This window comes from Garra rufa, chromosome 2 (assembly GCF_049309525.1).
Source record: "Garra rufa chromosome 2, GarRuf1.0, whole genome shotgun sequence".
Taxonomy (NCBI): domain Eukaryota; kingdom Metazoa; phylum Chordata; class Actinopteri; order Cypriniformes; family Cyprinidae; genus Garra; species Garra rufa.
This window is the reverse complement of record NC_133362.1, coordinates 43,269,379-43,283,294: the sequence shown is the minus strand read 5'-3', so window position 1 is coordinate 43,283,294 and position 13,916 is coordinate 43,269,379. Positions and strand designations below refer to the sequence as shown.

At 37.5% G+C, this 13,916-nt stretch overlaps 1 protein-coding gene and 1 long non-coding RNA gene across 2 annotated transcripts in view; one reads left to right on the top strand and one right to left on the bottom strand.

Annotated features, from left to right (window-relative positions):
- csmd1a (CUB and Sushi multiple domains 1a) overlaps nucleotides 1-13,916 on the top strand; it is a 406,871-nt gene that overhangs the window by 42,808 nt on the left and 350,147 nt on the right. The gene's annotated exons all lie outside the window — the stretch shown is intronic.
- On the bottom strand, nucleotides 10,368-12,076 carry LOC141325111 (uncharacterized). Its single transcript, XR_012353732.1, has 3 exons — nucleotides 11,992-12,076; nucleotides 11,647-11,736; nucleotides 10,368-10,667 (listed from the first exon to the last, which is right to left on the bottom strand). It is a non-coding gene; the product is annotated as an uncharacterized lncRNA (long non-coding RNA).

Below are 13,916 nucleotides of genomic sequence, written 5' to 3'. Positions count from 1 at the left end.
CTCCAGTCACACAGATGGGGAACGTTGTAACACTGTGTTACAATTGTCATGATCTGGGCTGTGGGGTTTTCCCTCAGCCACCTGAGGTCGCTGTTCCCCTTGCACTGCACTTCCCTGATCGTTCATTCCTGTCTTGTCATTAGCACTCATCATTACACTCACACCTGTTCACTATTATCCGGACTATAAGAACTCTCATTTTCCACTCATCATTCTGGTTGCATTACATGTTTTTGTGTATCCTATCTGTGTGTGCGAGATCCCGGCTCTAGACCTTGTCCTTATTTTGTTCTTCTGAGTTTATGTGGTGTTCTGGCCGTGTTGGCTTTTTGTTGTGTTTGTTTATTTGTTTTATTAAACTTCTTCTTCCCTGCATCTTGGACCCTGACCTCATTGTTTCACGTGACAGAATGCAACCAGCTACAGTGGGTCCAGCGGGGGAGATGTCTTTCGAGGCGGCGTCGGCCGCCCGTTTCAAGACCATCTACGCCTGTCTGGCGGCGATGGATACTTATAGCGCCGAGGCTGCGCGGGAGCGCTCCCGCTTTGCGGCGGGGGTGGAGGCGCTCTTCCGTGGGATGGCGGTGACCGCTCTCTCTGTTCCAGACGCGGCCGTGACCGCTCTCTCTGTTCCGGACGCGGCCGTGACAGCGCTCTCTGTTCCTGACGCGGCGGTGACCGCTCTCTCTGTTCCTGACGCGGCGGTGACCGCGCTCTCTGTTCCTGACGCGGCGGTGACCGCTCTCTCTGTTCCTGACGCGGCGGTGACCGCTCTCTCTGTTCCTGACGCGGCGGTGACCGCTCTCTCTGTTCCTGACGCGGCGGTGACCGCTCTCTCTGTTCCTGACGCGGCGGTGACCGCGCTCTCTGTTCCTGACGCGGCGGTGACCGCGCTCTCTGTTCCGGACGCGGCGGTGACCGCGCTCTCTGTTCCGGACGCGGCGGTGACCGCGCTCTCTGTGCCGGACGCAGCGGTGACTGCTGGCGTCTGGAAGCCGTTCCCTAGAGAGGGGGTAATGTCATGATCTGGGCTGTGGGGTTTTCCCTCAGCCACCTGAGGTCACTGTTCCCCTTGCACTGCACTTCCCTGATCGTTCACTCCTGTCTTGTCATTAGCACTCATCATTACACTCACACCTGTTCACTATTATCCGGACTATAAGAACTCTCATTTTCCACTCATCATTCTGGTTGCATTACATGTTTTTGTGTATCCTGTCTGTGTGTGCGAGATCCCGGCTCTAGACCTTGTTCTTGTTTTGTTCTTCTGAGTTTATGTGGTGTTCTGGCCGTGTTGGCTTTTTGTTGTGTTTGTTTATTTGTTTTATTAAACTTCTTCTTCCCTGCATCTTGGACTCTGACCTCATTTTTTTCACGTGACAACAATATGCCCCGCTGTTATTAAACTATGCTATTCTATGACATTAGCGATGCAGTTTACACTATTTACTACTGTAATAAGGATTTTGATAAGAAACCAAAAAGAAACAGGTGAATAAAGGCTGACAATCAATGTTTAATGTTCAGAAGTTATTATTTCAAGAAATGTAAAGCATTTTGGCTCGTTTATGTGTGTCGTGTTCTTTGAGAGCTGTGTGTGGAGGGAGGGGAGTGTTTTTCTGAATGTCTAAATGTGTTTCATCTATTTGTCCACCTTGTTTTGAACTACTGTACAGGTGTGTGTTGCGATCAGGGACGTTCAAAGCATGTGTTCACTGTCAAACTCCAAAATTTTTTTTTTTTTTTTTTTTTTAAAACGTCATTACTTCATTTGAAAAAGTTAACACATGTATTTTATTGACAAAATATTTTAGTTTGTTGTGTATATTTTCAGAAGTTACAATGTACCCCATCTACGGGGCATGTTGTCACGTTTCACTTCCTTTCTTTTGAGGTAAATAACGAAAAACGTATACACTGTAAATATGAAACAAAGTGATATATTTGTACTAGACAAGTGTGAAAATAATGTGGATAAAAATTGTACTCTGAACCCCACATGGATTTACATAAACCGCGAAATTCATAAAATGTTAGGTTGTGCCCCGCTCTCCCCTACATAATGTATCTTGCAGCTTAGGGTGAAATCGGTATGTGCACTAAATAATGGTTTTGGACAACTATGAGAGTGGCACAGCAGTATTTTGTGAAGCCTCCGGAGTCATGCTTGGCCTGTGGCTTGTATAGAAATGATCACTACAACCGTTTTTGTTTGTTTGTTTTTGCACCCCTGCTTAAGTTGATTAAGCTTTTAATACCTGTCAGTGAAATGCACTGAAACATTCTTCAAAAGTCCACAGAACGGTTTGAGTATATTGTGCCATTCCAGAAACACAATGCTCAGCTCATGAGGGGTTGATTGTAAAGATGATTCCAAAATCTGGAGAATAGGGAGAGAATCTGATGAGAGCGATAGAGATGGGGAAAAAGAGAAAGAGAGAGAGGTGGGGGGGCTAGGCAGAAATTGAACAGTGTGAGAATAATTAGAACACCAGGTGTGGCCACAGTGAAGATGAGCCAGGAAGTGTTGACAAACCAGTGTCACTGGTTGTATCTGCAATCACCCCCTATACCCCCATTCACTTTTCTCTATATTACTCCACTAATTTGGTAATTGTCTTTTGTGAACCATATCTGATGCCGTATTCACACAGCATGCTAGAAATCAAGATCTCTTATTCCAAATCTTAAATATATTATGATGTGTTTTTTTTTTTATAACGCATAATATGAATTAATAAAATGACTGCTTGACAAAGTTAAAATTCTGCTGAAATTCTATACCAATTTAAAAGTTATATTTACGACTAAAGTTTTATAGCTTGAAAAAGTTGCTAAGTGGTTGCTGAGGTGTTATGAAAATTTGTAGGCAGTTACTAAAGTGTTCTATGTGTTACTAATGCATTGCTAGGTGGATTTTAGGGCCTTTTGTGTTGCTGCTAGGCTATTGCTGGGAAATAAGGCATTGTTGAGGTGTTCTGAGTGATTGCTAGGTGCAAACTAGAGCATTTATAGTTGGATAAAGAGATCATAATCAAATACTTGTTTGTTTTCGAGACAAGTGGATTCGTTTGTGTAATACAAAAGAGAAAAGCAATCTTTTTACAGCCTGCAAAAGCAAGAGATGTTAGTTATGCATTTGCAGCCCGAACAGTCATTAATTGTAGCAATGTTATCATTATGATTTTGTAGGCCTTTTTATGTGTTTTGTTCCTTACCAGTAGAAAAGTTGAAACTGTAAAAAAAAAAAAAAAAAAACTAGTGTTTGAGTGATTTATATAATATTATTATATTTATATATGAGTACTTCTTTTATGGGGGTACATTTTTTTTAGACTGAAACATTTCTATATATAACCATATTTGTATATTTTAGCAGTAGACATTTTAGCAGTAGTACATTCCACAATGTGTTGATGACTTATTCACTTGTTTTGACTCTAAGACTCTGTTACACTCAGTTTTATATATTTTACTATGTTTAAATCCATTCTACAGATTTTCTCTCCATATCAGCACAGACAATGTAAAATAGTGTGCTGATTCCATTTAACCTATATGTGAAAATACAGGTATGATTATTTAGGAGACTACAAATTTCCTCCTCTGTCCTGAAGTAAGTAGACAAATCTGTTGTGTAAGGTCTCTTTAGTGGTATGTGTTCTCCAAAAGTATACTGTACATCTGAGTGCCATTGAAGTATATTTAAGTGCAAAGATAAACACAAATTGTGTCCATTTGCCACTTATATAAGCCTATATAAGAGCTTTACTACCACTGAACGTCACTATGGGAAACAGGCACTTCTCACTGTACTCCTCTTCTAGCAACACCAGAACATTTTGGATGCTTTTGGATCCAAAATTATTGACTTGGTCTCTTAAGACGAAAGTATGGATTCCCAGAAGTCTATATTTTGTAAAAATGGGCCTTGGAAAAGGTTAAATGAGTTTATTATGCTTTGGCTACAGTAGGTAATTCTAGTGGTGACAACAACCATACATGTCACTTCTGCAGGCTGCGTCATACTTTGTGAGATTGAAGTGTCACTCTTGAAGGCTCTGAGGCATTTGCATGTATTTTTCCTGCTCATCGCTAAATGAAAACTTAAAGAGAAGACCTAATTATTTCAGGAGCCTTGTCACAAGTCCATTTTTTTTTTAAATATTGGTGTTACTTCCGCTATATTTGCACATATTTTATGCTATACTTTATGCTAAGTCACCTGGCCATTGTTGCCAGCATTAAGTATGATTCAGTAGACTAGATTTAATGGTCAGGAAATTACTTGTCTTTAAAAGTTTTGGTTCAATACACTTGATCCAGCCTGTTGATCAAAAATAGCCTTAAACCTTTTTTTTATTATTATTATTTAGTAACTTTCAGGAGGGTGTACTCATTTTTGCAACATAACATTTTAGCACTTTGATAAGAAAATCTTATTTTATTTTATGTACTCATTTATGCTGTGCTCTCTCTCTCTATATATACAGTCAAGCCTGAAATTATTCATACCCCTGGCAAATTCTGACTTAAAGTTACTTTTATTCAACCAGCAATTTTTTTTGGACCGGAAATGACACAGGCCTTTCCCAAAAGATAATAAGATGATGTACAAGAAGCATCATTGTGGAAAAAAAAAATATATATTTCTCAGCTTTTATTTACATTTGAACAAAAAAGTGGCATGTCCAAAATTATTCTTACCTTTTGCAAACTGTCACAGTCTATGGGAAAATCTCTACAAGTTCTATACCATTCCAAATTGTCCAAGCTGTTCTAAAGCATCCTAATTACCCTGATTCATTGGGAACAGTTGTTTTAATCAACTCAACAGGTGAAAAACAGAAGCTCTCTGCTGTTGGTTTGTGGACAGTCATGGCTAAGACAAAGGAACTCACTGAGGACCTGTGGCTGCGTATTGTGGCTGCTCACAAGTCAGGAAAGGGCTATAAGACCATATCTAAATGTTTTGAAGTTCCAGTGGCTACAGTGCAAAGTATTATTAAAAAATACAAGAAGCTCCGCACTGTGAAAAATCTCAGAGGACGTGGTCGGAAGCCAAAAGTGACACCTGTGCTGGCCATGAGGATAGTGAGAGAGGTAAAAAAGAATCCAAGGATCACCACCAAGGCCATCCTGATGAATCTGGGCTCTGCTGGTGGCAACATCTCAAGGCAGACAGTCCAACGGACACTGCACACTGCTGGGTTTCACGGATCCAGACCAAGGAGGACACCACTTCTCCAGATAAGGCACACAAAAGCCCGCTTGGCCTTTGCAAATACTCATCTTGACAAAGAAGAAGACTTCTGGTCTTTTGTTTTATGGTCAGATGAAACAAAAATTAAATTGCTTGGCCACAATGATGTAGCCTTCATTTGGCGTAAAAAGGAGAAGCCTTCAACCCTAAGAACACCATCCCCATTGTCAAACATAGTGGTGGGAACCTAATGTTTTGGGGGTGTTTTTCAGCCGGTGGACCAAGAAACCTAATCACAGTAAACGGCATCATGAAAAAGGAGAGATACATCAAAATTCTCAACAACAACATCAGGCAGTCTGCAGAGAAACTTGGCCTTGGGCACCAGTGGACATTTCAGCACGACAACGACCCAAAACACACAGCAAAAGTGGTCTTTTACTTTATCAAAACAAAATAACCCTTTTTTTGTGCAGAAATACTTCCTTCTGCCACGAATTCACTGAATTCATTGATGAACTGCCTTTAACTGAAAATTGATTATTTACAATAATGCGTTACTTACACACTATGGTGCTGTTTAAATACTGTGCAGTTGCTTTGACACAATCTGTATTGTTAAAAACGCTATATAAATAAAGGTGACTTGACTTGACTTGACTAAAGTTGACAGTTGAACAGCTGAGCCCAAGTCTCCATTACAAATTCAAAAATGACACTTTTAACGGAGGAATGCTGATTTAAAATAAAAATAAAATATTATTTATTGATTAACAATATTTAATAAATAACAACAACAGCCATCATAAAGATTGCTAGGCAATTCAGTCAAAAGTACAAATGCAAAAGTGCAAATGCTCTGATAAACAGCATTGGATTTACATAAACATGAGACTTTGCCTTCTCTCGAACAAATAATAAATAAATGAGACCAAAGACTACTGTTAGATTTACCCATAAATATTTATATTTCATGTGTAACCACTACAAAGTCATCAGAGCCAGTGGTAAATTTCAGAAGATCTGAACGAGTTGAGGCTTCTCTCGTGCGGGTTCATGAATGCAGAGCGGCCGCTCACAATCTGGAGCTCTCATGTCCGAAAACTTTGGTGCACATTTTCAAATCAATGTTATCTTTATTAACAACTTGCATATTTGAACTATTAACAATTACATTCTCACCTGAAAACCTCTTAAAATTACATTCAGTGAGACAAAAACAGTAATATTTATAAAATTATACTGGATTTTATTTATTTTTATTTTTTTATTGCACCAATTTTTGACAGCTACCATCCAAAATCGTACAGTGTTGCTTTGCAGTATCTCCAGTGACTGAGATTAGAATTGATCCACACACACACACACACACACACACACACACACACACACACACACACACACACACACACACACACACACACACACACACACACATGTTGGGTTTACATGTTTTATGGGGACATTCCATAGGCGTAATGGTTTTTATACTGTACAAACCGTACTTTCTATCGCCCTACACCTACCCTACACCTAAACCTAGCCCTCACAGGAGATTGTGCACACTTTTACTTCCTCAAAAAAACTCATTGTGCATGATTTATAAGCCTGTTTCCTCATGGGGACCTGAGAAATGTCCCCACAAGGTCAAAATCTACTGGTATTCCTATCCTTGTGGGGACATTTGGTCCCCACAACGTGATGAATACCAGGTACACACACACACACACACACACACACATGTTGGGTTTACATGTTTTATGGGGACATTCCATAGGCGTAATGGTTTTTATACTGTACAAACCGTACTTTCTATCGCCCTACACCTACCCTACACCTAAACCTAGCCCTCACAGGAGATTGTGCACACTTTTACTTCCTCAAAAAAACTCATTGTGCATGATTTATAAGCCTGTTTCCTCATGGGGACCTGAGAAATGTCCCCACAAGGTCAAAATCTACTGGTATTCCTATCCTTGTGGGGACATTTGGTCCCCACAACGTGATGAATACCAGGTACACACACACACACACACACACACACACACACACACACACACACACACACACACACACACACACACACACACACAGACACACAGGCAAAGACACGGCATAGATCAAGTATGAAAAATGGCCTCCTTGCCAGAGAAATGCACAATTTATGGATTCATACACTGGTCTCTCAGGATATGTGTTTATTCAATTTGTATTTATTGCACCAAAAGTTACAAATCTTTAGACATAGGCTTTTGTCCCAAATGCACATAGGGACAATTACATTTTTTTATTTAGATTGTCTTAGTTTCAAAAAAAAAAATAAAAAAAAATAGTGGCAGTCTCTATAAAATATATTTGGTATGTAATGAGACAAACACCCCATTGTAGAAAGAAAGAGCATCATGCATCATGGATGTTACCACATCAACTAGGATGACAAGAGCTGCATTTTCTAATGTTTTTTTTTTTTCTAATGTTTTTTTTTATGTTTATGTTTGTGCAGAAAGGGTTTAAACACTGTGTCAAAATCACAGCGAACGCGTATACTGAACAAAAAACTAATCTGGTAATGATGATGACTCATCTGGATGTCTCTGGTTGGCCATTGTGTTCATAAGCTCAACAGACTTGTGTGTGATTGTTGTGCATTATAATCAATGTAAAAAAAAGCATAAAAAAGAAATATGATGCAAGATCTAAATTTAATGCTGCAGTCACTATTTTATTTGCAACTTTATAGGGCAATTATGGATTTTGGGGATGAGCCATTATTTAAATATGGAATTTCTCTGGATTTACAAATACTTGGGAACTTTTGAGGAGTTGTGGCCTAATGGTTAGATAGTCAGACTTGTAACCCAAAGGTTGCGAGTTCCACAACCTTCAGTACCGGCAGGGACTGTAGGTGGGGGGAGTGAATGTCCAGCGCTCTCTCCACCCTCAATACCATGACTGAGTTGAGACTGCTGCCCACTGCTCCAGCTGTGTGCTTACAGTGTGTGTGTGTTAAATGCAGAGCACAAATTCCAAGTATGGGACTCATCTTTTCCTTTAGTTTTTGATATTTTATAACGAAAATCTTACATATTGTGCCTTTAATATAAAGGTATATATTGTTTATTATACATTATATTACTTTATTAAGTTGTATATATGAATGCATGGGTCAATGATCAGCATTACCCCTTGATGTTTGGTCTTTATATGTTCAGCACAATGGTAGGTTAATCTGGAATTGGTTTGGAAAGTGAATAATGCATAGAAAAAAAAAACAAACATTAAAGACATTGTTCTAAAAGTGGACTTTACGCTAAATAGACCTCATATCAGAGACAGCACTGGCCAATCAGAATGCTGGATCTGAAAGGCACCAACTTGCAAATCCCTCCTTCTCAGGGAAAGATTAATGTTCTCTTTAAGACAAAGAAGTGTTCTAAGTGGTATGATCTGCTGCTGTGCTAAGTGCTAAGTAAAAGGTGGTAAGGCAAGAGCTAAACTGCTAAGCTAAAAGAAGAGAGTTTCCTCCTGCGTGTTCTAGGTTGCACAGACTCCAGAACCTTCACCCTCCTTGCTCCTCGAGGACCTTCTCAGTGTTTAGGAGTTCATCGTTGACCAGTGCTTTGTGTTCAAGACTGTGAAACTGATCTAACACCTTTGTTCCTAATGCAACATGGTCATATGTCAAGTGGAAGACGGCACCACCCAGACTCGGAATGTAAATATATCAGTCCTTCCAAACCTCTTTCTAGAGATAATTGGCATTAGTGTGTATTGTCAGTTTATGATAATCTGATTTGCTTTAAATTCTATTTAACTGATTTCAGTTAATAACGAATAATCTCTCGAATTATTTGTTGCATCTAGAATAAGGTTTACCTTACTAGTTCCAGGAAACGTCAGTTTACCTTTCCATAAGATAACGTCCATAGTAACATCCAACTCAATCACTTGTATCTATCAGTCTTTTGCACTTGATCCATTTATTGTACTTATTTAGTAGTTGTTAGTTACACTGTAAAAAGTTTGCTGTAAATTTTACAGTAACTTACTGGCAGCTGGATGCCAGTAAGTTACTGTAAAAATGTTTACAGTATTATTACTGTAAGTGCATTCACAGTACTAAAAGACCTTTACTGTAATTTCATTTACAGTATTTTTATTGTAATTTCATTTACAGTGTTTTACTGTATCTTCAATTACAGTATTTTTACTGTATTTTCAATTACAGTATCAGTACTATAGAGTTTATTTTCATTTATTTTAAACTTTTTTTACCTGTAAAAACAATCCAATTGTCGTATAGCACTGTATTTTAAGATTTTTACCACCCCAACCCCATAAAAATCACAATAACTCATAAGCATTAGTTCTGATAATATTCTTTTTATTTGTTGAACATTTTCTTTTTAAAAGTACAAATTACAAATGTTGACCTCTAGGATACAGCAGAAAAAAGGGCATCACCACAGTCCCCTGGAGACTTTGTATCATGGCAAACATACACATACTGAAAAGCAAAAATAAGTAAGTACACTACCAGTCAAAAGTTTTTGAACACTAAGATTTTTTTAAAGAATTCTCTTCTGCACACCAAGCCTGCATTAATTTCCAAATTACAGCAAAAGCAATACAATTGTGATAAATTATATAAATGAACTGCTATTTGAATATATTTTACAATTTAATTTATTCCTTTGATCAAAGCTAAATTTTCAGCATCATTACTCGTCTTCAGTATCACATGATCCTTCAGAAATCATTCTAGTATGCTGATAAACATATTTTATTTAATTTTTAAATTTTTCAGGATTCTTTGATGAATAGAAAGATATTATTTAGCAAGGATGACTTGTGAAATTGATTAAAAGTGATGATAAAGACATTCATAATGTTACAAACTATTTCTATTTCAGATAAATGCTGTTTATCTGAACCTTCTATTCATCAAAGAAACCTGAAAAAAATCTACTTCACTGTTTTTAGCATTATATTAATCTCAGCAACATCATAATAATAGTTTTTGAGCAGAAAATCAGATAATTAGAATGATTACTGAAGGATCATGTGACTGCAGTAATGATCCTAAAAATTCAGCTTTGAATTAATGACATTTTAAAATATATTCAAAAAGAAAACGGCTCAAAAGTGTATTGTTTTTGCTGTACTTTGGATCAAATAAATGCAGGCTTAGTGAGCAGAAGAGACCTACTTTAAAAACATTTAAAATCTTACTGTTCAAAAGCTTTGTCTGGTAGTGTAAATAAAATAAAATCATACAGTAAAAATGAGTTTGTGTTGTGTTAAATTTTAGTAATTTTGAGTCAAAGTTGACAAGCTCTCTGATGAGAAACAGCAGAATGGAATTCAGGCTGATGCTTGTTGTTTGCACCCTCTTTCCAGAAGTCCATCTGATCTGTGACTGTCAATGCATTTGCTGCCACAAAGATTGACTGTCTGAACGAACCTGCAAGCAAAAGAAAAAAAAAAAAAGATTTTTTTAAAGCAGTGTTTATAGAATTTGCCTCAACTGTCGAACTTGATGCTGTATGCATTTTTTTTTATTATTATATACTACATATGAACGCTGTAGTAAGAAAAAAAACTGAAGAAACTTTTTATTGAAATTTTTTATAAAGAATTTTATGAATGGGCCAGTGAATCACTGATTCAAGGTGTTTAAAAAAGGTAAATTCATTCAGTAATTAAACACTGCTGTGTGCAGAGACGCAAGACATGGCTTTGTTTAAAACCGTTTTTACTAAATGGAGCACAAAGACAATATTTTCTTCATGATTTAAATTACTTAATATTACATTCTTGTTTATCTAATTTTGTTGCCCTGACACTTAGTAAAGTCTGCCACAGACCATGCTAAATGCTAACTAATCTGTTCATATAAACATTCTAAACGTGTGTTTCCTAGAAAGTCTGTGCATATAATAAGCCTACTACGATTAAAAAAATCTCTATTTGTTGCTTTACAGTAACAATAATCTAAATTTGACAGATGGTAAGATTGCTATTATGAATTTAAAGGTTACAGTAAGGTAAGGACACCTGAAGCAGCTGCATTTTGCTGTTTAAATGCTGGTTTAATAGAAATAATTTTAATGCGCATGCAAACTCAATCTTGATGTGACAAGACATGGTAATAAAAAACATTCCCAGGGGGGTGTTCCATAAAACAAGTTTACCAAATAAGCCAGGCTTATTTCAGTTAGTCTGACTTATTGTCACTTGATTTGGCACAAAATAAGTCAGACTAACTGAAATAAGCCTGACTTATTTGGTAAACTTGTTTTATGGAACACCCCCCAGGAAATGAATACCTTACGAAATACAATAAATAACAATATAAATACAATATAACTTGCTTAGGATAAAAGCATCTGAAAAATGCATGAATGTAAATGCAATGTAAAACAAAATGTGTTTTGGGTTACCTGATTCTGCATGTCTGTAAAATGGACAGCTGGCTGTATGATGATTCTGCATCTGATGGTCAGCATCCAGTTAGTGCTTGGAGAAATCTCCTGTAACAGACAGTGTCACAACACCCTTTTAGTGTTACTATAGTTTATGATCAGAAAAGACAACATTTTTTATAAAATAAGCATTTATCATATTTATTAGCAAAACTTGCTATATTAATATATTGCTAGCGCGTTACTCTCTTTAAAAAGTTAACCTGTTCTGCAAGTCAGTGGAGAACAGCAGCCTGTGGCTAATTTGGCTAATTTAGTAACGTTAACATTAACTTAGTTAAATTGATGAAAGGGGAAGCTCACCTGTTGTTTGCACCGCGACGACGGCAATCACCAGAAAAGACTCTAATACACCTCCGATGCAGACGACATGACCACGAGACCACAAACTTGAAAATAAAACACAAAAGATGCAGTTAACCGCGGTGTTCAGTTTTACCTCAGTGTTTCATGTTAGCGCGCTGTTTATGTCACGTCTGTCACTGAAGGGACCGTCTATAAAGTTACATACGACATTCATACACACATTTCTTACTTAAACATCATTTGAAGAGAATTACCTTGCTAGCTATAAAGAGGCAGCGTTTAAAAGATACTATGCTGCTCTGTGACTAACGTTAAGTTTGTCAACTTCGGCTTACTGACATTATTAGCTTACCAGTTCATGTTATCGTCGATACTATGGCAGTCATTCACAGAAGAAGATCCAAAATACACCTCCGCGCTCCGACGTTACAGACGACATCCAGACCAGAAACTTGAAAATAACAAACAAAAGAAGGGCTTGAAAATACAGTTTAAAATCTCCACAGAAACAGTGGTGTTGCTTGACGCACTTTACCTCAGTATTTCACCTCAGTTTGCTGTTAAGCTTGAGTAAGGGCTCGTCAGATGAACTAACTTGCATTAAAGGGCAGCCGAATATACAAACGTGTTTCTCAGTTTAAATAAAGTTTATTTCGACTAATATAGGTCACCTTAATTTACTCACCAGTCCATGTTTTCACCGTTATGGCGGCGCCCCGGCCGTCAGTCAGAAAAAAAGGCTACCGACATGAAAAACATGATGAATATTGTTAGTTTGCTGTTAACAAGTGAAAACAAATTAAAATTGTTCAGTTTTTCATAAAACAGAAATAATATACTAACCTTTTTGTCGAGTTATTGATGCAACATTTCTCTTTTGTCCTTTTTACCGCCACTTCCTCTCAACAGGAGAAAAAAAAATCTCCCTTGCCATTGGTCAATTTTTCGCGGGCAAGTTCACTACTGTAAACGGATTTACAGTAGTGGAGAATTACAGTAGTGACCATATATTTTCCCATAATCCTTTGCAGTTTACAGTAAAATACTGTATATACATTTTACAGTATCTTACTGTAGATATTACAGTAAAATACTGTTCAAATTACAAAAATCGGTTACAGTGTACTTTTGTCTAATACTTTTGTCTTTTGTTTATAAAACCCCTTTTATTACACTTGTGTCTTCTTTGTGTTGATAATACAGTAAGAGGCTCTACAATTTTAACAATATCTCACAAATCCTTCAGACTGGTCAGACTACAACTTCCTATTATTCATAATTTAACAGTCTTCCATGACTGTTCTTTACTGTCAAGGTGAAACTCCTGGCTGGTGCACCGCAAAATATTATGACCAAAACAAAATATTTACACTCAAGTCTGTGTGTCTCTCAAAGGTGACTGGCAGCATCGTCTCTACTAACAGTTAAACTTTAAGTTCATTTTCTTCAAGACCACACCGTTGTTACCTCGCTTGTGAGAACTGTCATGTCGTTTTTAAGTTGTTAATCGTCAGAGCAGCGCTAACAACATTAGCACGAATGCTAATGCAAGTGCTAACTGTATGTGTGTGCGTCTGTGAGTGAGAGAGAACGAGAGAAATAGAGTTTGTGCTTTCCGTACATAACAAAACGTAATATTGTGGAAAAAACATGGACATAATCTGAAATTTTTATCCTGTTGTTTACTGTATTTATTAGTTTGGCCAGTGTCATTGTGGGTTTTGGTTATTTTGCTGTTTTGGGCTGCAAGGACCTTTGAAATAACTGAAATCGTGTTGGCGAAGTGATATAGACATGTACTGCGGTCAAAAGCTGCCTGGAACTATGTTCGCTGTGCGTTTCCCTGAAAATAATGCACACCTCTAGAGCGTTCGCCAGCCAATCAGATTCCAGCATTCAATGGCTCTGTAGTATAAATAAAT